Here is a 17,564-nt window from a genome sequence, read left to right on the forward strand (position 1 = left end):
TACCTGACATGAACCAAGTCCTTTATCAACAGTTCTGGTTAGACCAAGCTGTAAACAATGCAAACTGTGATGCCTTTTTAGTTATTTTTTTTTGCAGTGCTCCATAATTTAACACCAAGGCAAGTACTGTAGAAGTGGTGAAAGCGAAAGTCGCAATGAGAGTACAACACAGTTTAAGCATACAGTACTCGCATTGATGATGGAACAGAAAATAATCAAAGTGTGCTTATGGTGCAACAAGAGTTCAGAATTAAAAGCTTAACTCCTCCTACCACTGAGAAACAAATGCTTCACCCTGGCCTCTGAGGGTGTATTCATATCCGGTTTTAAAATGTCATGATTGTTTAATAATGTTGTCGATATAGAGTACAGTACTGTATCTGTTTTTCATACTTTATAGCATCTGAATTCAATATGGTACAATTACTCCTCACTCAACATGGTAGAAGCATCTGGAAAAAGTATGTACCATTAAGTGAATGTAATTTCCCTATAAGAAATAATATTAAAGAAGGATGTATGAAACGAAAAGAACATTTTTTCACAAGGTACAAAATACACACATGCCATGTTAAAATAAGTAAATATCTATGAAACGATACAGTAATTTAGACTACAAAAGTATAGATGCGTCAAACTATGTACAGTACCATATACAGTAAAATACCATACCTCTAAACTGCATTAACAGAAGGATAATGATACTTGATATCTATAAAGAGAATTTTTATTCTTTTATTTGAAGCATATTAAATAAAAATTTACATCACATTACATAGCCTGCATTTTTTGGATGTACAAACCTAGTTTCTGATTCTGCCATTATCTGCAAAGAAAAAATATGACAATGTTAAAAACTTATGATGTGCTGGGCCGTTTCAACAGTCAGGGTAGTGATCCATCCGTAGTATTAAAAAGATGAACCACCAGTTCCAACAATAATGATAACCTGAAATTTGTAGCCAATATGAGTTGGTTCAAAACTGTAGGATACGAAATATGAGGCTACAGTACTTTTCAAATTGGTGAAAACCAGTAATAAAAACTTCTGTAGTAGACCATTTCCAACAACTTTCATCATCAGGTCAAGAAAATCGACACGCCCTGTACTGTACACAAAAGACAGTCATGCAGCAATTTGTGCTGTGCACATTTTCTTTTGATTAACCAAAAAGCTTTTCAATAAAATTATGGTGAATTTCACACAAGTCAATGTAATTCTGTTCAAATAACATATTTGTATGTCTATAACTAGCTAAGAAATATGGTACTGTATTTGTGAATGATCCATTTTTGTAGTTAGAAAGGAATGGTTTAAAAAACTGTTTTTCTACAGAAATTAAGATTAGTTTAAAAATAGGATGTTGGTTTTATCATAGAGGAAGAACTAGTTTAGACACCTGACACTCCAAACAAGAAATAATGAACTTAAAAGATACAAAATGGGGATGAGGGATCTTGGTACATACATTCCCTAATCCTATCCAAAGACTCTAAAAGATATTCTGTTAATAGGCTCAGGGACTACTCCCAGGCTTATGGGAATCAACTCACACCAGATATTGCACTATTTACACATTTCACTGTTTCTTCCATCAATAGAGTCCATACCAGTTGATGCAGTCTTCAATGTAGGCTCTATTTCCACATACAGTATAACACCTTCCAAATTCAATAGCATCATCATATACTGTAGATCTCTCACACTTCATAGGTGAATGCACAGAAATACATGCATTACTATACGAGGCACTCCACATCAGAAGGGGATGAAGAGCCAAATTAAAAAAGCGGAGAAAAACGCTTTTAAAGTTTTTTGAAATTCAAACCACATTAACTTTTTTTTTATTTTTTAAGCTAGAGGGTTCATTTTTATTTCAGTGTGCAGCTCAATCCATCTCCTAACAAACTATAAGTTAGTACTGTGATTAGTTATTATTTTATCGTGAGTTAAATGAGAATAACTACCCGTGATGTACAGTTGTCTGAGCTTCAAACCAACAATAATCGTGTTTTTCCGCAAAATTTTCTTACAATTGTGGGCTAATACTGTAAAACAAGTTAATGATCACCAAAAAACAGCACTCGTCTTACACCCCCCCCCCCAAAAAAAAACTAAATAATAAAAAGCTCATTTGCCTATCAGTATTTATCTTTCCGTCCCTATTATTAGCCAAAGATTTATAATATTGTTTAGTATAATAGTGTGCAATAATAAGGAAACACCACTACAACGCCCCCCCCCAAACGTAATTAACATACGAATACAAAGGCAGAGAAAGTTTGCATAATCTTTTGTAAAAACAGTATTATGACAGTATTACAATCTTACTTTGTTTAGTTCCTTCGTTTTATTATCCCTGAAGATCGTAGCAACTCGAAGTTACGTAAATCCTGAGGTGTGCGTATAATTTTAATGGCCTCGTCATAATCACATACTGATCAAAGTCTTTCTCTGCACTCTCTAAAAATACCCACACAGATTCTTCATCAACTAAATCACTGATTATTTTTTTTATTTGAATTGAGACAGTATATTTAGCCAGAAAAATACATACAGAATGGATAATAATAACAATATTAACATGCTGAGCCAGTTGAGAACCTGAGCTCTCTTTTAGGCACCTGATATATACTATACATTTATCTCAAGGAAGTATTATGTAATTTTAGTATCTGGAATAGTACAATAGCATGGTGGTAATAAGAATAATCTCATAATGTTACCACGGTTATCACTTCAATATTGATGCTGGCAACAGTTCAGTTTCATTATAAGACCAAGTTATGGGCTCACTTTCACTAGCATTCGTTGGGTCAGGCTCACTTTCATCACTATCAAGGTCAATGCATGTCTCACCACTGTCCACTTCTACCTTCTCACAGTCTGTATGCTAAAAATAAGCATCAAAACTAAGGAGGAAGCCGAGGAGCTATGACATAGCAAGGGGAAATCAATTGTGATTGGCTGCCTTGGCGGGTATGGTCCGAGGGAGGTGCGCTGTCATTGGCTCGCGCTCCGCTTGCTCTGAATGGGATGTTGCCACTTTCTTGAACTGAGCGCACAGCCAGATATGTAGCTCCAGGCCCGAAGCAAAATCATACCTTATTTTTTAAGGACTTTCTACCAGATTTCTATTCTAGCTTGAGGGTTACATCCAACGTCAACATGTAGAGGAAGGGTGAAAATAGTAATATCCATCAAAAAACGCATTTCGGCAAGGGTGTCGCTTCACCCCCTTCTGATACCGAGCTCCTCATATATAAACCTGAATTCACACTAACCATCAAAATCACATGGAACATATGTTCAAATATGCGTGTCAATTATCTTTTAAACTTGTAACCAAATTTGGGTACATCATTGTAACATTAACTGTACCCTGGCAGCAACTCTGTTTAAGCAATTGAACATAAGTGTGTTGTATTTCACAATAATATCTCTAATGCAGTTATAGCAACTTCAATGAGCACTGCCATTTATGTTTCCACAAAATGCACATCAAACTAAATAGGATTCATCGACATATGTTTGGTCTTCAAACTTGATTTACCTGTTAGTACTGTAGTGTCATCAATAAATTGATTCGTTTCCTCAACTGACAAAATTATACCAATAGGAAAGTGCACCAACTATTGTGATTATCACGAATGAAATTCCATACACCTGCACTTAAGGCTGCAAGTGCAGTCACTGGATGATGCAGCCAAGTGTGGATTGTATATTCAATCGGACTTTTTCTTCACACATTTTCTCTTTAAATCAATTTAATAGAAAATGCCATTGTGATGGAATACAAAAGCAGAGAAAAAATTTCTTCCACAACCTAGATAATCCTCATGCACAAACAATCTTTATAACTACAGTAATCCCGTGTTTTTCGCCGTTTTTTTTAACGTGGTTTAAAAAAAAAATTAATTTTGCGCCATTTTTTATATTCCCCTGTGCGAAGCGGCAAACAGACACCACCTTTCTCGCCTCAGACACCCGCTGCTCCGAGAAGTCTCAGTACTGTGAACACTACTGTGATTACCTCTTCTGTTTGTCCTCCCACGTGCATTCCACATGGCTCCGGGACGTAAGCCAGCCTTATCAAAGGCAAATATTACTAGCAAAGACTAAAGTGACCAAGAAATCAAGAATAGTGATGACCTTAACAGAAAAAAAAAGTTTTTTTTTGGACAAGCTCAGAGGTGGTATGAGGTATGGCTTGGAATGTGGTGAAGACTGACAGTTCATTTGTGTCTTTTGTCAGAATACAAGTCTTCAAGTGGAGGAATGTGGGTGGAAGAGGACTGTCTGGCTGGCGTGACTGAGTGAGGGCGGGCAGACGCCAGGAGAGGCTGGCAATGCGGGTGTTGCCGAGCTCAGCGAAATATAAATTTCTTTTATTTACTTGTAAATAAACATTTTCTTTGTATATAACTGTGTTTACATCTTTCCAATATCATACTACAATATGATTAGTTTCAAATAATGGTGTTAGTAAATGCCGGTACAGTGCATCAATGATCAGTGTGACCACTGGGCCGTGAGTGGAGGGCATGGTGTGGTTAAGTGCATGACCCAGCGGAGCTGTTTGGTGGCCGCAGGTACAGTGATTCCTAAAGAGAGTATTCGCGGTTTTGGCTTTTCGCGGGGGTTTCAGGAACGTAATTCCCACGAAAAACACGGGATTACTGTATAGTACATTACATTGAAGCATTACCTACAGATCTACTGAACAAGAATGTCAAAATGAACACAGCAACTCCTATTGTCTAGGTAGAATTGTCAAAATCTTTTGTCTGTTGTCATTGTCCCACAAAATCGTGAAGATACTTTTTGGAGCAAGTGTACACACAATAATAATTTAATTTTATGCGAGTTTGTTTAAATATACACTACTGTACAATAATTAATCAGTAGCGTTCATACCTTTATATAATCACTGTATTTACAGAAGATAATCAGTGCTCACTTCTTGAGCAGCTGATGACGAACAAGTACGAAGGGTAGTGCCAGACCAGAACCAAAGAATGCCACAAACAGAACAGTCAAACGGAATCTGTTTTGGATCTGGAAGGGCAGGTTCTGTGGGAGAAAAATACAATGCTGTTGAAATTTCATAATGCACTAAATCTTTAATTAAAAAAAAGGATAGAACTTCCTTTCCTGATATTGGTAAAGATTCATTTTAACTTCCCCCTTCATTTTTTGCAAGGAAATATATTTATTCTGGTGTTTTTTGGAGTGCTTTGTTTAATCTGACCTTCATTTTCTCTGGAAAATCCCCATATATGAGAAAATGTCAAGGACACAGAGGTAACCAACCAAAGAAACTTGCTGAACAAGTAATATTGTTGGTAATTTTTTCGATTAAAATACTCGAATTTTTTTTTAATTTCCGAAGGGTATGCTATAGCAACTCTATTGATTCTGAGTAGTGATGGGGGCTTAACTCAAGACACTATTGATTTCCACCAGAAATGGTCAAATTCTTTCATAACACAAAAAATAAGAAAAATGGGAAAAACATAGTTTCAAAGGCATTATTATCGTTTCGGTCATGCAGGGAATTTTAGGATTTGAAGTTGAACTTGGTTGGGTTGGATTGAAATTATTTTTTTCAGATTTTTTTTTGAACGACTTCCATATAGGTGCAAATCAATATCTTAAAGTTGGTTAACGGTTAAGCTAATGGAGGTTAGAAATGTTAGGTTGGTTATAACTTTATCCGATCTGCAAATATTAATGATTAGCATCACCACCTCGATCAGCTGATACGGTGTAGTATGATTTAACTTTCTGAAGCATTAGTATTTCTATACAATCTAATGTCAACTTACACCACCAGGAACACCGCCATCTCCTCCTCTCCTGATGGCAGAAGTCATAAGGCTCCTGGAAGCGCTGGCGAATCTGTTAGCGAACATTTCTAACGAGCTACCGGTTTCGTCCTCGAAGATAAATGGTGTCCGTGTGCCACAGTCCGTCCCTCTACGGTGTAGTGTACCACCACCATAATTGAGAACCTTTCCCCTTATCGTTATTATTTAATAAAATATAAGTCTTTAACAAAAAATACAATTATATTTGTTTCTTCATGATTTTATTATTAAGTGATTTTTTTTATCTCTACTTTTTTAACTATGCTTATATAGTATTATACTGTGTAATCCTGTAAAGGTGAGTTTCTCCTTTGACTATTCCCTTCAATATTGCCTATGAAAGAAACACACACACAAACAGTGTATATATATATATATATATATATATATATATATATATATATATATATATATATATATATATATATATATATATATATATATATATATATATTACAGTCGAAGTGTGTAATCAGCCATTTCGTGTAATGACTAGTCAACTTGTGTAATGTAAACAATTTTAATCTAATTTAATCTAGCAAAAACCAATTGTATACAATCTTTATCAAGCCTAGCCTAACATAACTTAACTGAACATTAGATTAATTTAGTCGTGATCAGGTTAGAATAGGTTAGGTTAGGCGAGGTAGATTTCATTAGGATACCTAACTTAACCAAACCAAAACTGGTTTTGCCTAACCTAACCAATCTAATGTTAGGATGAGTTAGGCTAGGTTTGGTGAGGTCTTAATAGGATGAAATGGGTTTGGATAGGTTAAAATTAGATTAAGTTATTTTACATTACACAAGATGACTAGTCATTTCACGAAATGACTAATTACACACTTTGTAATATACTGTATATATACTGTGTGTGTCTGATGCGTTTAGCCCTTCGCCTCAGAGAAGAAAATAATAAGGATCATTCAAGGAAAATTGGGATAAATTTCCCTCAACTCTAGGGACATATTGACTTTGACAATCCCGCTTTTTAATATAATTTTTCTTATTTTGATTTTTTGGGGTCATTTTTATTTGCATGCCCGCTTACTTATTCCAGTTCGAAAAATCCATTGAGCTCCTCAGGTAAGGAGCGAGATTGGCGGTTTTCACACCAATTTTTGCTAGTTTTGAGGCGGGTTGGCGATTTCCGGGGGCGTTATTTTTTTTATTTTACTCTCTTAGCCACTGATCGGTCTGTTGGCCGGTCGATTACGTCTGTTACGCACTGTTGACAAGGTAATGGGCAAAGATACAGTATATAGTGTTTGGTAGTGGGCATGTACTGGTTCCAAAATGTATCTGTACCTGCGCCAGTGTTGGTCAAGTAACTTGAATGAGCACACACTTCATACTCTTATCCTCTTCGCCACTGATCGGCTGTTTAGCCGCTTGGGCGGTCGGTCACTGCTCACTATTGGCAAGTACTGCTCATGCACTGGCTCCTGAAATTCCTGAATGTATCTATCCTTGCAATAGTGTTGCTGCACACTCTCTGGCAGGTTGTTCCAATAGTTTACATTTCTCACTCCGAAAAAGTTTGCCCTGACAATTTCCTAACTTGTGGCTTCTTCAACTTGTGCTGTGACCCCTAGTGGGGAGGCCAATCTCTTACTTTTCTTATCCTCTTCGTCACTCATCGGCTCGTTAGCCGCTTGCGCGGCTGTTCACATCTCTGATTAACACTGTTGGCAGATAATGGGCATGCACTGGGTCCTGAAGATATTGGAACCTGTTCCAGTATTGGTTAAGTCTGGCCTTGAATGAGCTCACACTCGGCGCCGTCACAGCATCCTCTGGTAGGCTGTTCCAAGAGTTCACAACTGTCACTCCGAAAAAATTTGCCTCCACGTTTTTCTGGACCCCTTGTGAGGTGGACGTCAGCCAGCTCCAGGTATGTACGTCCACTCGACCGAGTAGTACCCAAGCGGCTAAGGAGCCTGTCAGTGGCGAAGAGAGTAAAGTAAAAAAGTAAAGACAAATTGTGCCTTTAATCACCACACACTTCTTATGGGGGTCACGAAAAAAGTCTCCCATACACGCTAGGCCACTCATTACTTTTATTAGTAGTAGTAGTATTTAATATTATTTTTTATTATTATTATTATTATAAATGAAATATTGCCATTACTATCATAATCACAGGTGCTACTAATTGTGACAATTTTAATTGTTGATGGAATAGTGTGATCACTAACTTTATTATAGCGTTTAAAGACCTTAAGTGATGAAACGATGTAATAAAATTTTAACGTCAACGACAACGACTAAACAAAGGGTATACCAGGTAGTTTAAAATAACGATAATTAACTTGTCTCTTATGGTAAACATTACATTGTGGTGTAAACAAGATCAGTACAGTCTAATCTATCAGCAGCTTTTACTATATATCTTAAGAATATTTATGTGAGAAAGATATAAGTGAACTATTTCTTTTTATTTTAAAATATTTGTACAGACATATTTATAATTACCCATTTTTCTAAATTTATATGGCCTTTCAAGTTACTTATTAATTGGACGAGTGTCATGCTGGAAACATCTGTGAGTCTGTTGTGAGAATGTGACAGGTGAGATCACTTTCGGGTAGCAGGTATGCATTTATGAAGCTATTGCGTTATTTCTACATCATTTAGAGCGTTATTTGTACAATAATGATGACGTCTACTTTACTGTGATCCTTGCATGTTAATACTCACACTAGTATCTGGTTTAAATTACAGGTTTGAGAAGTTTAAGTTTATGAATATTTAAGGTAAATATTCGTCCATTGGCTGTTCTCGGGTTTTGGTATGAGAATATGTTTTTTTTTTATGTTTTCCAGTGTAGTTTTGACCTTAATTTTTTGTGAAAATTCGCGGTTTTGGGAAAAAAATATATAATTTTTAACAGAAACATAATTTGCACAAAAATGGAGGTTGTTTGTTGATTTTATTTATTTTTGGTATTCTTATTGTTTTGGTGATTTTAAGTACAGTATATTAAAAGAAACGACAATTTTCTATTATGATTTTAAATATTTTATTATTTTTTTTTTATTTACTCTATCCCTCTCCACAATCCTCTTCCCGGCGCCACTTTTGTTGTTTTTCTCGCTGAATCCCTCTTCAAGAGACGTTTCTTATAAATGATGGTCAACGTTTCCACGAATTCCTCCTCGCCATTGCTGATGTATATCAACGTCAATATTAAAGTAAGTAGTTTAACACATAAATTAACACGATAATGCACAGAACCTAATAAAACCTGACCTAACATACCCAATCTATGGGTATGTTAGGTCAGGTTCTATTAGGTTCTATGTATTGTTTCCATTTCTGTTTTTATTAGCATGCTATTATTGTGTAGGAAAAAATTCAACCAAATCAATAAACAACGTCTGGTGCTAGCGCTAAACCACACCTTTACCTTTAGAATAATCAGCCGTAGTTATTGACGACTTTACAGCCGTTAATTTTCATAGATAACGGATTTAAAAAAGGCGCAATTTCACTGCTTTATAGTGGACACTCGTAAGTATGGCAAATGGGTAAAATTGTCGTTTCTGTCATCCACCTATTTGGAAATTGAAATTCTGTTTTTTAAATGGTTTTTGGGGGAGCTGGTGGTAGAGCGGTACCGTTCTTGCCTCGCAAGCAAGATGTCACGGGATCGATTCCCGGGCCGGCGGAAATTGTTTGGACACTCTTCCTAGTCCCCTTTGTCCCTGCTCACCTAGCAGCAAAGTAGGTACCTGCTGTAAGTCGAAAGTTGCGATTTCATATTCAGGGACAAGTTGTTGGAGCTTCCAATAACTTGCTTAGACATAAACCATTGACTCTTCAGGCTTCTACGCCCTTAACTCGTGAGACATAAGGCAAGCATGAACTTAGCATGCTTCCCTGTTGGGCGCTATAAACGCTTCTGCGCTTCACCTTATACAAGGATGTAGGGGGGGTGCCCAATAAAAAAAAAAAATGGTTTTTGATGTGTTTTGAACGAATCTATGTAAATATTTAGTAGTTACCACCACCTAATAGACTTGAAAATGAGGTTTTATTGTGTAAATCATTGTGTTAAATACAAATATGACCTTCATTGCCGTCGGAAATGAGTAGTAGTTGAGATATTGAAAATTAAAAGTGGGTTATTATTTGGTTTAGCACATCTGCAAATCACATAGAGGCACTTACTTTTAGGCAGTTTCTACCTTATGTGTACATTCCTCAACCCTTGAAGCCTCTTAGAAATGTGTTTCTTTCAGAAAAATCGCACAAGTTAGGAACGCCCAAATGTATAAACATCCCAACGCAGCACATTAACGTAAGTAAAAATAACGCGTTTTCTACTCTGCTGGGGTTAGGGCTTCCCGCAGGGGTTTGGTTAGGTTAAGGTAGGTTAATTTAGTGAAAATTAGGGGTCTAGATGTTTGGTTTCTGGTGTATTTGTATGTATTTTGTTCAGATCTCACCTTTGTTTTGGATGTAAAATAGCCGTTTTTGATCAAAGGATGACTTGAACAACGCATTCCCATGGAAACGAAGATCAGATCTGAACAAAACACATCAAAATACATCAGAAATCAAACCTCTCGTGAAAAAATTCGAGGGTGTGCTAAAACAAATAATTACCAATATGTGGAAGGTCAAACAATGTAAAAACCTCAAAGATCTAAAAAAAAAAAAAAAACTAACCTAACTGAACCAAGCCAAACCAAACTTAACCACTAGTGTGTAAGAAACTTACCTTAAGTGAGAGATACAGGAGGATAGAGTGATGTGACTTGGATGAGGAAGTGGTGTCTCCGTCTGTGACCATCTCTTACCACAGTACCATGCAGGGTGATCTACACGGTACTAACACTCTGAATTACATCTTGGACACTTTACAGATGAAACAAGAACACCGTGATCCCTAAAAATGACAACAGCTGCTGCTTCACTGTCCAATATGCGCTGAATAATGCGCCAGTCAGCCAATGTACTGTACATCCATCTCACACAGATGCCATCTTCCATCTGGCCACGAATGGAGACTTGTGCTGATTAGCGCAAGACTATGATGTCCCTTCAACACTTAACGCTGATTGGCCAAACATTATAAAATAAAAGTTAAAATAACTCCCCATATATGACTCACTATTCAGTTAGCTGGTGGCAACTGCTAAATATTAACCCGAATCTGACCTACATTTCTACCGCAAAATCACTACTTTTTGAGCTAAGCCCCCCTTATCCAACGATAATGGGAGACCAGGGGTTTTGGGTGGGGGAAAATTACAAAGAGTAGTAATTTTTTATAGAAATGAAGGTCAGAGTCATCCAAAACCTAATCTAACCTAACCCTAAACCTAACCCAAACCTAACCTTTCCACCTGTGTGCTTACCTTAATTAGACTCAGAAGACTCCGAGTTGGGGTCATCGGGGTCGTCCTCCTCGTCATCCACAGGTGTACCAAAGGTATTTTTCAGCTTTGTATCTACAGTATAAGGATGGTTACACTTCGCGCAAGTAACCTCCGTAGGTACCGGTAAACACCGTGTTCGTGTAGAAATTTCCATGCTTCTCCGTCTTTACCTTAATAATTTATGTGAAATCTGGCTATGATTTGGAAGTACGGTACTGTACAGTAAATCATATCACAGCCATTGCACAAGCTAGACATCTTAGAATTAATTCAAATTCAAGCTGGTAGCGGCGAGGGCCTATACCGAGCTGTAATTGGTTGATCCAAAATCATACCCACCAATCAATGCCCAAAGAACAATTGGTCATGTGTCAGACTCTAGTACATGCGTAATGCAGCATAGTAACCAACAAACAAACACACAGGAGATATCTTGGATGGTGGTAATATAAACAAGAACTTAGAAAAAATACAACGACTTCCAACAATTTATTGCGATTTTCTTGGAAAGTAATCATTTGTGGAAGAATTGCTACTGAAGAAACGAGTCTTCGAATTGTCTAAACTACTGATTCCAAAACTTAAAATACTAAAATTCGTTGGATGACTGTAATGATCATACACCTACAGGTAATACCTGTACTGGCAAATGTGTTAAAAACTGTTTATTTAAAATTTTAATCTAACCTAACCTTAAACTAACCGGTAATTATTTATGACTACACAGCCGCTGATTTTTCATGGAAAACGAATTTAAAAACGCTGCCATTTCACTGTGTTTTATAGTGGACACTGTCGTAGTTATGTCAAATGTGTTAAAAAGTGTTTTATTTAAAAGTTAAAGCTAATTTATCCTAACCTAATCTAACTTAACCTAACCTTCACCTAACCTTAACCAACCTAACCTAACTTAGCATAACTTAACATCTGCCATGGGCGAACTTACTGTTACTGAGATGGAGGAAGTGGCTGTGAAGTCCTTCATATTGGCCAATTAACCTAACCTAACCTAATTTAACTGGCTAATATTGACAACTATACCGTAAACAGCAAAACAAATAACGTATCGGCGGTATATTCATTAGCATTAGCCGAATCTGCTATTTTACGAAAAGTCTCTACAGAAGAAACTGTAATTACTGGTGTAATTTTGTTTTTTGTGGACGTCAGAGGAGCCACCTGTACTGAATGGCTTATAAGCATACACTGAGCATCGGCATTGATCCAACTCACAGCAGTGGTGTGTTTTGAAAAGCATCAATATAATTGGCTGTTTACATCCTAGGGTGAGACATCACCGCCACTTTACCGCTGAGAAGACAAAGTAGTACGCGCCTAGGTACCAAATTATCTACCAAACGAAGCATTTGCACAAGAAATGATTATATCAGAACTCACCAATGGAAACATAGTAAGAATTTTTTTTTGTAATCTTAATAATTATTCTGCAAACACCAACATACAGTTTTAGCATGAAAAGGGTAATGTCTGAGAACAGCACGACCACCAGAAGGAGTTGTTTGATTTTGTTCATTTTTTCCAGATGTTCTTATCTAATATTATAGTACAGTAAGTATTTTAAAAGAGGTGACATTTACTAGAACCTAAGAGAACCTGACCTAACCAACCAAAGAAACCTACTTAAACTTACCTAACTTTTTAGCTGGGGCACCCCCTGCCATATTAGGCAGAAGCACTTATCTTGATATATGGTACCAATGATAGTGGGTCTGTTTTAACAAACTGAGCAGACAACAACATGCGCTGACCAGGCTAGTTTTTCGGAGGAGAATTTACAGTAAATAATCATTTTCTTCCCATACAAAGCATGTAGAGACATCATTTTAGTGTCATATGATTGCTTTTTCACTGTGTTTTACCCTGCAATTTCCCTCATCCTTCATGCCCTCACTACTATAGGTGATTTATGATTGTAGATAGAGAAAAAAAACATATCATTTAAATACAAAGTTGTTGTCTCTTCTAAAATACTTACTATAATGATAAGAATACAGTATCTGTATAAAAAATTAATAAAATTTAGCAATTCCTTCGGGTGGTAGTACTGTTCTCAGAAATAACCGTGAAAAACCGCGTAAAACGAAAACCTAACGTCAGGTTAGGTTAGGTTAGAAAAAATAAAGGTTTAACATTTACCTAATGTTAGGTTAGGAAAAATCAAGGGTTTAACACTTACGTAAGGTTAGGTTAGGAAAAATAAAGGTTAGGTTAGGAAAAATAAAGTTTAGGTTTAACACTTACGTTAGTACAAGAGATGGGTCGGCATACGGGGATGGAGGCTGGTTCCGAGGCAGAGGGCAGATTACTGTCCCTCAGGTGAATCACCATCACTATCCACCATAGTTGTCAGGGCCTCCCTGACAAATCCCTCAAAGTCACCTTCACTGTCACTGGCTCGGGCTGGCTGTGGTGGGTTGCGGGCGAAGAACTCGGTAATGCTTTTTTGACGGCTAGTGTTGATGTTGTCTTGATACACCTTGATGTATGGCTCCATGGCCTGCACCAGCCGGGTATGGAAAACTTCATAGCGGTCATCGTCATGGTCGTTGGAAAGGAAGAGCTTCAGTTTTTCTGCACACTCGATGGCACCCTTAACATTACTATGCGTTAACTTGTGTTCTTCTGGGGGTGATGCACCATCTGCCTCTTCACTGACATGATCATCTTCCAACATCTCGTCGGCAGTCATTTCAGGATCTCTGATCACTTCCAGGATGTCTTCGTTGGTGGTCTCAGAGAAGCCTTCAGCTGTAATACTGTGCACAGCTTCTCTTGCAAGGTCCAATGCCACTGTAACAGACTGAACCTCACCAGTCACAGGTTGACTCCGCCTCTCACCTGGGATACCATGCAACACATGCCTCCATGCGTGACGAATCGTAGCTACAGATAGCTGATCCCATGCCTCCACCAAGAAGTCCACAGCTTGTTTGACGTTAAATTTTTTCCAAAACTGTTTGACGAGAACTTCTTGATTCACCACCTGTTGTTCCTTGTCCTCGTCCTCGTCGCTTTTGCTCTCGCTATCGGTGTCAACCAGCTTACGCAACTCATCCTTGGTGTTGGTACAGTCGTTCAGGAGCTTAAACTTCTTTGCAGAGTATGCATCTTTCACATTGCATATCAACTCCTGGTCCATGGGCTGGATTAATGACGTAGTGTTGGGAGGAAGGAAAATCACTTTTACGTTGGGGTGACGATCCATAAGTAGTGGCGAGTGTCTTGGTGCGTTGTCAAGGAGCAATAGAATGTTGAATGGAACATTCTGTTTCTCGCAGAATTTCTTCATGTCGGGAACGAAACAGTCATCAAACCAGCAGAGTGACAGAGCAGAGAACATCCACGCCTTACGTGCGGTCAGCCAGTGGACGTTAATCTTGCTCATGTTCACGTTCTTGTAGGCGTGCGGCTTGCGGGCTGTGTGAATCAACGATAACTTGAGTTTACAGGTACCGGAGGCATTGGTGGTAAAGAGGACGGTGATGCGCTACTTCTGCAACTTCCGGCCCTGAATCTTGCTGGCAGACTGGACAACGAAGGTCTTGGTAAGCAGCTTTTTCAAAATAGACCTGATTCGTCCATGTTGGACACCTGGTCGTCCTTCCTCCATAACCTCACGTAAGAACGGAGGAAAATCTCTAGCCGCCACACGGTCAGCACTCGCTTCTTCACCACCAATGTTGATGTTGTTGATCTTGTTTCTCTTCTTAAACCCTTGCAGCCAACCAGAGGAAGCATGGAAGGGTTTGGGCTCTGCAATTCCCATCTTACGTGACACTGCTGCGTACAGTTCACGGGCGTACCCTTGAACGGATCACGTGTCCACCGCCATGTTGCATCGCACCTCACGAATCAAGTAACTCACAGCAAATTTTCAACCTTTAGCAGCACCTTGTTCTGGCAATACTTGATCATTGAAGCACATGCAGACTTTGTGATTCTCATGTGTTCGTTGACCTTGGCTGCATCCTTCTTAATAGTACGAATCGTAGATTCGTTGACTCCATGCTGGACCGCGAGATCAGCTTGACGTGTTCCTGTCTCCAACTCTTGAATGATCTTGTATTTTACTTCGTAGCTTAGGGAACGTCTTATCTTCTTTGGCTTAGGGCGGCTGGGTCCAGGTAATTCAAGGTTTTTCTCTGGGGGCGATGGTCCGGCGGAAGCCATTTTACAGAACAATGGATACTGGTTTATATGGTGTGGCCTGGAGGGATGCAACTGACGCGGCTACGTCAAGCGTCGTCTTTCCTCCCTCCCGCGGGTGGGCACGTCATTTTACTTTAAACCAATCACAGCTAGCGGCGGAGGGAGGTAAGGATGCGTGGCCCAATCACAGTCCGATATGACGTCACCGATAACGCAACAGAGACATCCACTGCGCAACTTACCCGCGCGGCTTGCCCAAGCGGGAGAAGGCGGGAGCATCGAATCTAAAAATAGCATCGCGCCAGACACTACGCGTATGTGAGTGGATGCACTGCGTAAAATGAAAGTCCGGTTCTGGCGAGGTACCGCGTAAATGTAGATTCGCGTAAAGCGAAGCCGTGTAAAGCGGGGTACGTGTATATATATATGACACACAGAGTCATGCGCCGGTTAACAAAGTCCGATCGCATATACGTCTGCCCCCCTCCACCCAAAAAAATCTGTGACGCCTGCTGGACCACCACTCCACGACCCCTTGACGGAGACACGATCCTTCCCATACTGGTCAGATATTATGTGTTAAAGGAATATGCTTCCTTGATTAGGCTTTTTTTTAAATATTTGCATGCAGGTGTAATGTTAACCTACATCTATTGAGGATAAAATCTTTCACCTACAAATTGACAATAACACATTTGCTGTAATCAGACATATCTAGTTGCCTCAACAATTGCAACCCCAGCTGCAATTGGGGTTGCAATTTCAAATTCTTTGGCATTACTAAAAATAACTAAGTCTCTGGTGCACTCTAAGATTAAGAGAGAAAACGGAGGACTCAGGCGTCCTGATGTGAGAGAAAACGGACTCGTATGATGGGGGACCAAATAAAAAAAGCATAGCTACATGTTTTGTGGACTACAGTATTAAGCGTACCCTTTTCATCACTTTGTAATAATGTGTGTTTATGATATTTACCATAACATTATATTTATATATATATATATATATATATATATATATATATATATATATATATATATATATATATATATATATATATATATATATATATATATATATATATATATATATATATATATATATAGTGGGTATAAATGGTCGTAAAATGGGAAACTTGGGGTTAGCTCTTGGGTGTCTGGAACCAATTATAATAAATCCCATAGGTTCTGTACTTTCGTTATCGGCGGGCTCCCAATTAGGCGCGATAACCAAGGGATGACTGTACTGTACTGTACAGTGGGGTATGCTATAACGAATCTAATTGGTTCTAGAACCTTGTTCGTTATAGCATTCGTTCGTTATAGGATTAATCCGTTCCAGGCCCCCAAATACAACCACTTAACACTGAAAAATATAATATAAAATTGTAAAAATTGTAAAAAAGTGCATAAATATGCATCTGAACCCCTGAAATAAAGAATATCATTAACATTTGTAATAAAAAAACAATAAATTAAAAAAAAAATAAATAAATAAATTAAATAATGTTCGTTGTAGGAGTTTCGTTCGTTATAGCATTCTCAATTTTATAGGTAAAACCGTTCTTTATAGGAATATTCGTAGTAGGATCCGTTCGTTATAGCATACCCCACTGTATATACTTGTGACTGGCCAGTTGCTTCTGGTGTTATGGTACAGGGGTACCAAGTGACAGCACTAGGATCTCGCTTCCTCTATCAAGGAATAAACAATTAAAATTTAAATTAAAAATAAATAACATTCAAATAATGGGACCTAGTGAACCTAAATAGACCTAGAGCGGGCACAGTCATGTATGCATCGCGTATTCTTATAGATTGTGCGGCCAGGCGTACGTTATCTAGTGAATTTAGTCAATATTGTACAATAACAATGGACCTAAGTGCAAACCTGTATTGTACATGTACTAAATGATTACGGTACTAAAATTGTTATGTCTATGGCAAATATAGCTTGGTTATACAGGTATTCAAATAAATTACTTTCTTACAAGAATCCCTCCAATGTAAGTTATATTCACCCAGTTCGTTTGGGTGGCAAATTATGAGAAGAGCTTAGTCACTCTTAAGTAATGATAAATAAACACGCAGGCAGGCCTTCAGCGCTAACTGTCAAATCTTATCTCAAATAAATAAA

At 38.1% G+C, this 17,564-nt stretch overlaps 1 protein-coding gene and 1 long non-coding RNA gene across 10 annotated transcripts in view; one reads left to right on the forward strand and one right to left on the reverse strand.

Moving 5' to 3' along the window:
• Positions 1-713: 713 nt before the first annotated feature.
• LOC121872687 lies at positions 714-5,855 on the reverse strand. The gene is made up of 3 exons (XR_006090142.1): positions 5,830-5,855; positions 4,962-5,074; positions 714-826 (listed from the first exon to the last, which is right to left on the reverse strand). It is a non-coding gene; the product is annotated as an uncharacterized LOC121872687 (long non-coding RNA).
• A 1,219-nt stretch (positions 5,856-7,074) lies between these two features.
• The window catches only part of LOC121872686, a 51,026-nt gene continuing 40,536 nt past the window's right edge, over positions 7,075-17,564 (forward strand). The window contains exons 1-2 of one of the 9 annotated variants that reach the window (XM_042375672.1): positions 7,075-7,110; positions 10,116-10,174. The gene's annotated coding sequence lies outside the window, so the exon portion shown is untranslated. Of the gene's footprint in view, positions 7,111-7,491; positions 7,766-8,385; positions 8,466-8,868; positions 9,066-10,115; positions 10,175-17,564 lie in introns of those variants that run through there. The other 8 variants (XM_042375669.1, XM_042375667.1, XM_042375666.1 and 5 more) reach the window with 8 other exon arrangements.

This window comes from Homarus americanus, unplaced genomic scaffold (genome assembly GCF_018991925.1).
Source record: "Homarus americanus isolate GMGI-L3 unplaced genomic scaffold, GMGI_Hamer_2.0 scaffold39155, whole genome shotgun sequence".
In the NCBI taxonomy this organism is placed as follows: domain Eukaryota; kingdom Metazoa; phylum Arthropoda; class Malacostraca; order Decapoda; family Nephropidae; genus Homarus; species Homarus americanus.